The sequence below is a fragment of the Vigna unguiculata genome, chromosome 4 (assembly GCF_037176805.1).
Source record: "Vigna unguiculata cultivar grain cowpea cultivar isolate G323 ecotype 2 chromosome 4, ASM3717680v1, whole genome shotgun sequence".
In the NCBI taxonomy this organism is placed as follows: domain Eukaryota; kingdom Viridiplantae; phylum Streptophyta; class Magnoliopsida; order Fabales; family Fabaceae; genus Vigna; species Vigna unguiculata.
The window spans coordinates 14,291,961-14,304,546 of NC_140795.1; the positions used below are offsets into that span (position 1 = coordinate 14,291,961).

Consider the following 12,586-nt stretch of genomic DNA (forward strand, 5'->3'; position numbering starts at 1 on the left):
AGTTAAGATGTTGCTAGGTTCACTACTAGGAAAGAGAGGTGTGTCACAATAGACAACTTTAATACCAAATCTTTCCTAGCAGAGTTTTCCCAACTAGTCTCAAAATATTTCTCAAAACGAAATTCTTCATTAAAACAGAAACATAAACTTTGCTAGAATTACCAAAAACAACTTAAGACTACAAAAAAAAAAACTCAAACTCTATTAAACATATATGCATCAAAAGAAATAAACACAAAATAAAATAAATAAGGATGAAAATAAAGAAAATACTAACCGTAGACCTCGACAACGACGCCAAATTTGATAACACTTTCGTGAAGCGATCAAATTACGACTACCTAACTCTAGCAACTTTAGTATTGTCAAGTTAGTAATGAACAAACTAGATAGGTTTAAGCCAACCCTGAGTCATATCACAACAAATACATAATTATTTTCAATATATGAGTCTTATAAAAATCTAACCTAATGCAATTAAAACTATATTATGATATGCAAAATTGTTGTGAAGAATTTTGAGAATGAAACAACAATTTAATAAAAGACTTTGAAACAATTATAGTAAAACAAACCAATTCCGCTATTTTCAAAATAGATTCGTCATTGGTTATTTAAAGATTATTGTTAAATTAATTCTTATTGTAGATTTACAAATCAATTAATGTAAAGTATCAGTTCATTTGTTGACGTTCTCACTTTTAATCAAAGTACAATCTCTTAAAAGTGAGAACTTTTAGATTATCCATAGTAAATTCAACCAAAGTACAGTCTCAATTAAATTTTACTATGCCTAATCATGTCTATTCCTTTGTTTCCTCAGCAAATAGAAACCTTAATTAATCAAAGTAAGCTCTTGACTTATTTTAGTTAAAGTGATTACCTTTAATCAAAGTAAAGTTTCAATTATTGGTAAAAACTGATTGAATCGCATGAAAGTTTCTAAATAAAATCAAAGTAAAGCCTCATTTGAATTTTAAAACCCTTCAACTCATATGATTACCATGCATGTAGGTTTAAAATCATTATTTTTTATTTGATTAAGAAGCAAAGGACATATATAAATGAAAACCACAACAATAATCAAGAGAACAAAGAAATTATTTTAATTTAATCTCAAAATCCATAATGAAATTAGAGTTGAATCAACCTTAAAAGCATAATACTCCATGGATTGGATGGAATATAGAATAAATCATGACTGATGAAAAAAAAGGATGGAAAAATGAGAGATGTGGTGGATGCTAGCTGCCAAAACTAGAGAGGTGCTAAGTGTCCCTCTTCTGCTCCCTTGGGTCTTGTTATATAACCCTTGATTGGACATGAATATTATCTTTTTTGTTGCTGAAATCTTTTATCTTTTGATATCATATCTTTCAAATAATTAATAGATTTCATTAGTTTCTAAATGTATTTGGAAGTTTTTATCTGTTGATAATTTGAGATATACTAAAGATAATTAATTAAAAATCTCTAATTAAAAATCTTTAATTAATTATTTAGGGACTTAATTTCTGTCCAATTTCCTAATCAGCCCTTGTAGTTTGACCTTTTGACCATCTTTAATTAGAATTTGTCCACAATTGAATGCTTTAACCAGGTTTGACCTGATGCGAATCTAGTTGTTTGCGAAAGACGAACTCGATGGTGCATTTTCTGGCTGTAGTACTTTGTGTTTGGAATTCGTGATGAGGTGCTCTCCTTCAATGGTTGTTAGAGTAGTGGCTGACGCAAAACTTTGTGGATGGCAAACTGAGTCTGGTGTTTGTCCCAATCTGGTTCGTGCTATAATGGAGGTCGAACTCGTAATGGTACAATGTAGGATGCTTGGTGGCAGGTTACGTTTTCTGTTTGATGTGGTTGTACTGTTTCCAGGCGACGCGATGGAGGCTGAACTCGTGATCTGCGTCACTTAGTCCATGGTTCGCTCATGTTTCTAGAGGAGTATGAAGTCTTCTACGAATGATGTGGTCTGTGTTCGCAGATCTCCAGTGAGGCTACTACGATCGACAAATCTACAGGTGGCGGTAGCGTGAATGTTGACAGTGGTGAATGTGGTTAGGGTTTTTGTTTGGGAGAAGGGAAGAATATGATGACGTGGCAACATTTGGTTGGCTAAATTTTAAGTGCTTGAGTGTTGACACGTGTGATTTTCTAGTTGGTGTGTTTAATTAGTGGAGGATTGTCACATGGCATGATCTGATTGAAAATAGACAAAGTTAGGGGTATCAAAGTAGGTTTTAAGTGGCTCTTTAAAACTGGTGGTGTATAATAGGTTTCTTTCCATGAATTGTTTTAGCTCAGGGGTACTTTTAGCTCATGAATTATTTCTTTCCATAATTTATCGATTTTGGACTCAACTTGTAACTTAGGACATTTCAATTCCACACTTTTAATGACCCAAGCGAAATTTCAGCTACATCAACAAATGTTAGAATACCCAATAATATTTTATACAACTAAAATCAATTTCTAGGCTATTTTTATCTCACGGATTCACAAATGACAACAAAAGCCCAATTATCACAAATCCTATTTAAATCAATCCTTAAGGGCAAAAATTCAATTAAATACCCAACATTTAACATTAAATGATGACAAAAATAAGAACTCATCACACACCCAAGTGAGATTGGACTTGTTCACTCTAGTTAGAGAAATTCAACCCATGAAAGACTGGAACAGACGTAGCATGCATGTGTAAAGAGATCAGAACAGAGATTGTGATTAACACATGCCTAACATTAATGCTTTGAGTCATAAAACAAATCATAAATACAAAGTCATTCATAAATAGCCATTCTTTGCACACTAATGTTCTCCTTTGAGAGATCCACTAATACACCAACATCAACACAATGATGTTAATCATATTATAACATTAATGATAATTGAAATATACATCTAGAATCACCTACTTTGGGTATAAAACCATATGCATTATTGTAAATTTAAAATACATTATTCATAAAATATCAACATTAATTAATTTTATTGGTGGCGAAAACCAATAATATTAGTACTAATATATCTCTATTAAATTAATTATAAAATTATGTTTAAGAAAAAAAGATCCAAAAAGAAATTTTATTACTAATATAGCTCTATTAAATTATTACAAGTTTATGTTTGAAAATAAAATTTAATTAAATTATTATTGTTTGATAATTTTTATTGGTATTTAAAGTGATAATGAGTTAAAACCTTTTTTAGTAAATTATAATTTTGTTTACGAAAAAGAGAATGATTAGCGATATCTTTATTCTCTTATAATCAATCAGTATTCTATTTCTTCTTTTATCTCTCTCTGACTTCTCTTGCCTCTCACTTTCTTCTCGCATAAGAGTCATTTTTTTTTTCATATTTTTAGGGTTTTAGGATATTACATTCCTTGAATCTCCTCATTTCTGGTTAGTATGTTTTTTCTTTCTATTTGTGTTGCTGTTATTTTTATTTTGTTTTGGATTTGTATTAGAATTAGAAATGTGTTTCTTCTGCCCAATTTTGTTTTTCGGTACTTTTCAATTTACGGGTTTCAAGAGTTATTTTTTTCATATATCTTGCCCACTTACTATCGAAGAACAATATTTTTTTTAATTATTTTTATTAATGATTAATATTAAAATAAACTTTGTAGGTTTATGAAAGAGTTGAGACTTGAGAAGGAGAAAGAGGTTGGAGACTTCAAGATACTACAAGTCTACTATCAAGTTTACTTCCTTGACAACCAAAATCGGATTTTATTGTTTTAGTTATTTCGTTTTATATACTTAACTCTAGTATTATTTAATATATTATAAATTTTTATTTTATATAAAAATATATAGATATGTCAAGTAGAAAATTTGAATTAGGCAATTGAGAAATCCAAAAAAAAAAAGAGAAGAATTGCGGCATTAATTGCATCACAAGAAGGAGCTATGAATAAATTTATATAAATAGATAAGAAGAATGAATTACATAATACAGGTGCTTTGAATGAACAAGATAATGATATAGATATAGGTGAAAGCAAAAATAGAGAAAGAGAAATAGTTAATGGTTAGGAGTTTCTCAAAGCTTCAGCTGAAAGAAGTTTTTCAAAGCTAAAGATAATAAAAACTTATTTGAGATCATCAATGTCCCAAGAAAGATTAGACTAATTAACCCTATTATCTATTGAAAAAGAAAGGTTAAATAAAATTAATTATGAGAATTTAATAAATAATTTTGCATAAAAAAGCTAAAATAAATTTTAAATAAAAGTCCTGATTTTTTAAGTGTGCTATAGGTCTTCCAAATTCTTGAGCCGCCCCCGGCTCTCATACAACATGTAAAACAATTTAAGATCTCTAAGATTTAAGATTCTATCACAATAAAACATAATGGAGCACTAACATCTAAACTTGGCCCATATGAGATCCTATATATTAGTATGTGTTCTTCAATTTGTCACCGTTTTGCAATCCTGTTTAATCCAAACACACAACGCGGTATTTTGATTTTTTTTTTTTTCCAAAATTTTCATATAATTTTTCGTAGAATTGTCTCTTACCAAAATTTTCGTGCAATTTTATAGAGCAAATTACAAACACTTCCTAATTTTTTTTAACAATATCTACTTATGCCTTTTTTATGCAACATACCAATTTCAATTCAAGTAAATAAGTTTTTTTTTTCTTGTGTATAAAAAGGCTTTCTTTGTTGCTTTAACACACATCTTATATTTATTCTTCAAATCATTAGAAAATTTAGGAAGAAGATTAAAAGACATCACTTTTTCAACATAATTTAAATTTATGTGACCTGACCATAGTTTTCAACATATTTGTAATAATCAAGGAAGATTAAAAGATATCATTCTTTATAATTTAAATTTATGTGACCTGACCATAGTTTTCAACATATTTGTAGCTCTCGATCATGTATATTTTTTCATGAAATTGTATTGTAAATCTTTCTCTCTCTCTTCTTTTCTTTTTTATTTTTAGTCTTCCCTAATAACTCCTCCTCTTAGAGACATAGTTTCCTCTTAAATTGAAATCACATAACCAATTTTCACATTAAACAAAAACAGCATCAATTACGGTTTCAAGGGTTACTTAGCCTATAAAGTTAAAAATATTAATGCATTAAATAAGAATAGATAAAAGTTAGTAAGGACCTAATCATTCGAAAATATCTAGGGATTAATTTTCACTTTAAGAAATTTTAATTGTTTATATCGATTTTGTTAAAAATATCTTAAAAGTTAATAATAAATAATCAATTTTTCATATGATTAATTTTTGAACAATTGACATGCTTTTGAATTATGATTGTAGTCACTCATTCAAATGATTATACCAAAAATATACCAATTTTTTTTATATTAAGTTAGTAGTGCTTTGTGTTCTCTTAAATTGTTTATTATGAATCGACTAATGTTTTTCTTGGACATCTACTTATATTAACCTTACATAAAATCTTAAACTTTATAACTCCTATGATCAAAATTTTATTTAAAAATAATAATATTTTTTCATCTGGAGATTTAAGGAAAACATATCCAGTAGTGTTTAGAAAATATTATGACTAATAAAAATAATAATCAAAATAAATAATAGGAAAAAATAAAATAAATTAAAAAAATATTTGCTAATTAAGTAATATATGTATATATTAAACGTTCATACATATACATATTACCTAAACAATATGTAAGGGCGGGTAGCTCTTTTATATTAATTTTTAAGATTTTACGTGTGTTTTAACATTTTAATTGTAATGTCTCGTATAATAGATATATTTAATTAAATAAAACATTGCATACCTTATAATATCCAAAGAGTACGAGGCTTAGGGTATAAAGGATTTTATAGTCACTCAAATATACTAAAAGAAAAACAAAGGTGCTACACGATGACAGGAACCAATTTAAAATTCACCGTTATCCAAAAGAATTGGCTCATAAGCAAGGGATTACAAAACTACACAAGTCCTCAAAACATGAGCTCAACAATGAGATCAACGTCCACACACGACCACTACGCTGCAACATCCCCATTATCATTGCGATCACCAGGCGGTTCCATATCTGCTCACATCAATAAATTGATGATCATTACAAAAAGGAAAAACCACACACAAGACAAACACAAGCAAACAGAAAGGGTAAGCTAGAGTATAAATCAGTTTAACATGTTATAGCATGCAAATACTCAAAACAGGTCATAAGCATGCAACAAGATAGGCAAACAATCATGTGATAACAAACAAGTAAGACTTTAAGACTCAATTATCCGGATACATATAATCAGTCGGATTCACTGGTGTTTGCACTTATGGTGGCCTCTACTGCTCTACAGAGCCATTACCAATGGGTTTCAACCTACCACGCACAAGGTTAGCCTTCAAACATCTAAGACCATTATCCTATCGAAGACTAGGGCCTCCTGCTACTCTCACCACTTGAGTCAATACGCTCTACGTGAGACTAACTAACTCCTTAGAGCTTTAGGATGCAATCCTTACTTGAATCCTTACTTAATTATATACTGAGACACCACCACGAAACCTTACTAAGAGATTCGTGGAATTACGTCCATTACCTGAGGCACCACCATGAGCTCTCACCAAAATGGTCATGGAATTACGTCCTAACCATGAGGCACCACCATGAGATCTCAAAAAGAGATTCATGGAATTAAGTCTTAACCATGAGGCACCACCATGAGTTCTCAACAAGAGATTCATGGAATTACGTCCTAACCATGAGGTACCACCATGAGATCTCACCAAGAGATTCATGGAATTACGTCCTAACCATGAGGCACCACCATGAGATCTCACCAAGAGATTCATGGAATTACGTCCTAACTATACCATAGTCATGCTTCACCAACCAACCATAGAATTATCATGTATACCAATCTCATGCCAATATTTAACCAACCATCCAATAATGTTCCATATGCATAATCATATTAAGCTTCTTAAGTCCATTCCCATTGTGTCATAAAGAATACATACAAGGAATCATACATGACTTTGTAAAGTAACACACCAACCAACCAATCATTAGAAAACATAGACTTATCCAACCAACATTGTCAATCTCACTCAGGCAGAGGAACCCCTCGCTCAAGCTACCAGATCTCGTCTGGGCGAGGTTGCAACAGTGGGCACGACGAGGTCTCACTCAAGCTAGCCCAGCTCGCTCAGACGAGATTGCTCTCACTTAGGCGAGAGGCCTTCGCTTAGGCAAGCCCTCGAACTAGAGAAATGGGTGAGCTGTTGTTGTTCTCGCTCAAGCAAAAGCTCCTCGCTTTAGGAGAGTTTTTCATTTTGGGCGAGCAACAGCTCGCCTGGGCGAGTTCAGCAGACAGACTTCCTCTCATGCGTGCCAATCCAGATTCCAACCACAACGACAATACAAGCAACATGTTATCATACAACCAACCGCATACACTACAAAAAAACATGTAAATACCGACGTTTATTTTTGTAATTTACGTCGTTTTTAACTGTCGTTATTTACTTGAGTGACGGTTTTCTAAAATGTCGTAATTCTTACCGTCACAAAGTATAATATGGCGGTTATAGATGAACTGTCGCAATAACCATCATTTTATACAATGTATAAAATGGTGGTTTAAAGAGGAAAAAAGCGTCAGTTAAAATTGACGTAATATTTTTACTGGATAACAAATATAATTTGAAAAATGACATTTTAAACTGACACTATTATCATTATATTATGACATTTTTAATTGTCACCAGTTTAATTAATTATAATTAATTCTGATATTAATAGTAAAAATTTAAAATATATATAAAAAAATACTACCAAAAAATTAACAAACATTATATTTCATTAAAAATAACAAATTTACACCATAGTACCTTGTTCAAATATATATAAAAAAAAAACATTACAAATTCATCTAGTAATTTTACAACTAAATTTTTTATCCTAATCCTAAAATATTTTAATTCTGATCACACCATCTGAAAGTAGCACACGATTCCCAACATCTGGTCGAGACTGCAGCATGTCACCGGAAACTTCCAATTTGATTGCCATAACCCTGCACATGGCTCATGGATTATACTATTCCACATACAACCCTTAAACACGCAATTAGTACGATGTATATTATGTTAACATTTTTCTTGTTGTGGATTGATAAAATGAAGTTGAGTAAAGAAAAAAATTGAGTTACCTCTATAGCAAAAACAAGCAGCTCATATGGATTTAACACCTTTACTCTTTATGAGAGATTGACACGAACATGTTGAACGTACTTAGTTACATTTTTTTAATTAAAACATTAAAAAGTTTTAAGTAGTTAGGAAGTTTATCTATTAGGTATACCATGTGTACAATTACATTATCCTAGAGATAAATTTATTTTTCGGGTGCTTTCTAAAAAGTTTTGTTGAAGTAGAAAAAGTTTCTCAAGGAAGACCCTAAAGTCTAAAACATTCCAGAGCCGTAAACCTAAGTATACAACAAGTAAAGTAGTTAAATTCATGAAGATGCAATTACATTACAGGAAATTCTGATACAAACAAATTATGCACATTTATTAGTTAAACATGTAGTTAAATTTAAATTTAAGAAAAAAAAACTTAGTTCGAGTACGAAGTTATCTTTCTATTCCTAAGAAATCTGCAGACTAAGCCAACCACATCAAATGTTGTTATCTCAACATTTAATGGGTAGGGAAACCAACTCTATATTGCATTTGCCATCAATGTTATCTCAGCAAGCTTAACAATTTTGTGCCCTTCAAGGTTCTTAGTTAACAAATTATATACAATAACGACAATTGAGTTTAAATCTAAGATTGGTACAAATTGCACAATACAATAGATTTAAAATAATAACAATTGAAGCAGTTAACTGAAATTGACAAAAGAAAATACAAAACTCACTTGACATTAGCACTCCCATTGAAGTTGTAACGCGAGATTTTTTTTTCTTAACCCACTTGCCATAGCCATTCCTATCAACAAGTTGGATATTAGGGATAACCACCATAACTTCAATCTCAGTCCCAGCCAAGGCACTCATGGTCGATTCATCTACATCAAAAAGCTTCACTTTCTGAATCCCATTGTCTTTCAACATTATAGAGAAAGAGTGATAAAAGAAGAAAAATGGAAGTGTTAAAAGAAATAAAATGGAGATGGGGAAACCTAACCTCCTTAATCGAAGTAAGCAAATTGAAAAATTGTTTCTGATACTCTTGATTTTCTATGGAACACTCAAGACTTGAAGATGTGGGTTTTGTGGCCCAATACTTTTCCCAAAATTGGAGCCAAACTACCGAGATGAGAGTCCGGTGGCCCACGACCATTAGGTATAGGTGCGCTGGCGCATGATGAGGTTTAGGCGTGGTGCCACTGTGAGCTCCAAGTGCGGCATTCACATTGCGTTTCAGTTTCGGCGGGACGAGGTATGCGACGATGACAGTGGTGGTGAGATTCAAGTGTGGTGTTAATGAGGTCTGATGATGGCAATGTGTTTGCAAGAAATGAGGGAGGATGGAGATAATAGGGAAAATTAGGGTACAGAGAATAGGGAAAGGCATACAAGAAGAGGGAACAGATGATTTATTAAAATAATAAGAGGGAATTCTGAAAAGTTAAAAGTTTCAAATTTATTAAAAGAAATGGTAGTTATAAATGTCATATTTTATTTACAAAATATGATGGTTCAAAATATGACGATTAAAACTACCACATTTTACATGTTAAATGTGGCAGTTTTTAAATTGTCGTATTATATGGTTAAAAGTGATGGTTTTAAACAACCATCATACTAAAACTGTCATAATTTACAAAATTTTTTGTAGTGATATATCAAGCACCAATAACATAAAACAAACCAAACCTACATAATAGCTTAAAAATAGTGAAACCTTAGGTAAGGCGAGACAGAAAATCCCGCCTGCGCGAGATGTGCAACCAAAACACTCAAACACACACGGGTTCTCGCTTAGGCGAGACACACTCACCTAAGCGAGATGGCAAGTCGCCCAAGATCAAAACACCCCGCCTGAGCGAGATGCTCGAGCAGAACCTGAAATTGTGTCTCTACAATTCTCGCTTAGGTGAGTCTGGCTCGCTTGAGCGAGAAGTGCAGACCTTGGCACTACTTTACGCTCGCGACAGCAGCAATTGCGCCCAATCACACACCAATTCATACCAATTCATTCAGACAACATTGTACCAACATTACAAGCATGATTTAGACACAATATAGACCCCCAAACCCCAAATTTACACTGTAGCAGCATACTCAGCGCAAAAACCATTCTTGTTCATGCAATTAGGTAAGAGTCTCAATGGAACAATGTCAAATCACCCAAACCCCAAATTCATCACATATACAACACAAAATCCACACATAAAATCAGTACATTCATGCAATATGACCAAAGGCATACAGTTTCAGGTTCAACTCCCCTAACCTGAAATTTTCCCTTGCTTAGAAAAATGCATAGTGTTGGAAATCCCTCATTGATCACTAGGCAGCCTAACACCTTCCCTTCACTATGCTCTCAATTGCCAAAACCCTCTCAACCCTCTCTCAATTTTCGCACCCTTGCAAAGCCCTTAGAAAACAACTTCTCCAAACCCATTTTCTCTCTCAAAAATTTCCTTTTAAAGGTGCCTTAAAGGGATTTAATGCATAAAACGAAAATTAAGACTTTTAATGGTAAGTTTTATTGTTACTTAAGGCTTTTAGTATTTGTTTTTCAGCCCTCCTAGTTGTGCCCCTTTCTGCTAGGGTTCTCCCCACCTCTTCATATTCATTCCATACCAATTTTTTTTAGCAAAAACAAAAAGAGAATTAAATTTGCGCCACCAAAATTTGAACCCATGACCATGCCAAAGCCAAATCAATACACTAAACCATCAAGCCAACTCATATTTCTTGCCAACTCACACAATTCAAGTATAATGTCATACGAAACATGCTCCAACATATTATTAAAATAATAATAATTAAATAACACACAATTTGGCACACATAGGACTTAAACCCAAGTCCTCTCTCCACAACCAAAGTACTCTCAACCATTTGAGCTAGTACTTTTCCACATCATACCATCAAAATTTATTGTCATAAATACACCATATACCCGCATTTATTAATTATTTATTTATTTAATTAATTAAATTCGACGGATCTTACATTTCATACGCATAATCATACTAAGCTTTTTAATTCCATTCTGATTGTGTCATATAGAATACATACAAGGCATCATACATGACTTTGTAAAGTAACACACTAACCAATCATTAGGAAACATACACTTATCCAACCAACATTGTCAATCTCGCTCAGGCGAAAGGTCTCTCGCTCAGGCGAAAGAGCTCTCACTCAGGCGAGAGGAACCCCTCGCTCAAGCTACTAGATCTCGCCTGGGCGAGGTTGCAACAGTGGGCACGATGAGGTCTCACTCAAGCTAGCCCACCTCGCCCAGGCGAGATTGCTCTCACTCAGGCAAGAGGCCTTCGCTTAGGCGAGGTTGCAACAATGGGTGAGTTGTTGTTGTTCTCGCTCAAGCAAGAGCTCCTCGCTTAAGCAAGAGTTTTTTGTTTTAGGCAAGCAACAACTCGCCTGGGCGAGTTCAGGAGACCCACCTGCTCTCATGCGTGTCAATCCAGATTCCAGCCACAACGACAGTACAAGCAACATGTTATCATACAACCAACCGCATATATCAAGCACGCATAACGTAAAACAAACCAAACAAATAGAATAGCTTAAAAACAATGAAACCTTAGCTTCCCTTACATGAAGTGGGGCTAAACATAAGCACAACGGTCCTAGGGGAAGAGGGGAGCATTGTAACTCCAACCAATGCAGTAAACTGGAAAAACAGATGCACAAAGGCTAGCATAAGGTTTCAACGTCAACCTAAAGTAGAACCTAGACACTAGAATGGAACGAAAGGGGTAAAGTTCAAGTTCAACTTACTCAGAGAAGACGTTCGAGTGAAACAAATGGTGCTCTGATTGTGCCCTAGTAGAGCTCTTTGCTCAAGCAGTGGAAGGGGGAAGGATTCCTGTTTTCTGAGAATTGGGGGTAAAGGGGGTTAGGGCTAGAAAAGGGTTTTGGACACCCTATGGGCTGGCCCTTAGGCCCAATAGTTAAGGTCATGCCCTTAAACATAAGAGCAGAAAAAGTGGGTCTTACATTAATTTTTTTTAATTATATAATTTTTATATTTTCTTCTTAATTTTGTTCATAAAAATTATTCTTTTATTTATTTATACTTTTTATTTTTTTATTTATCTATTTCATTTAATTTATTTTTAGTTATCATATTTATTAACTTATAATTATGTCATTTAGTTTTTCTTTAATTAGGCACTAACGATCTTCTGTATTAATTACTATTTTTGTCTTTTTATTTGCCTATGATGGTGTGACCCATATCTATTAATTTTTATTTAGCTTTGATTCTTATTTTATGTTATTATCTTTGACATTATTATATTATAATTGAAAAAAAAAAGTGAAAAAAACAATAAAAGTATCTTTCTATTCGATGAGACCAAAGAAAGTTAATTATATAGGTTATACTATTGTTTCATATTGTTT

General features: G+C 32.7%; 1 long non-coding RNA gene across 1 annotated transcript; it reads right to left on the reverse strand.

The window, feature by feature from the left end:
• Positions 1-7,814: 7,814 nt before the first annotated feature.
• Positions 7,815-9,563, reverse strand: LOC114182648 (uncharacterized). The gene is made up of 3 exons (XR_003604157.2): positions 9,168-9,563; positions 8,899-9,048; positions 7,815-8,088 (listed from the first exon to the last, which is right to left on the reverse strand). It is a non-coding gene; the product is annotated as an uncharacterized LOC114182648 (long non-coding RNA).
• Positions 9,564-12,586: the final 3,023 nt, after the last annotated feature.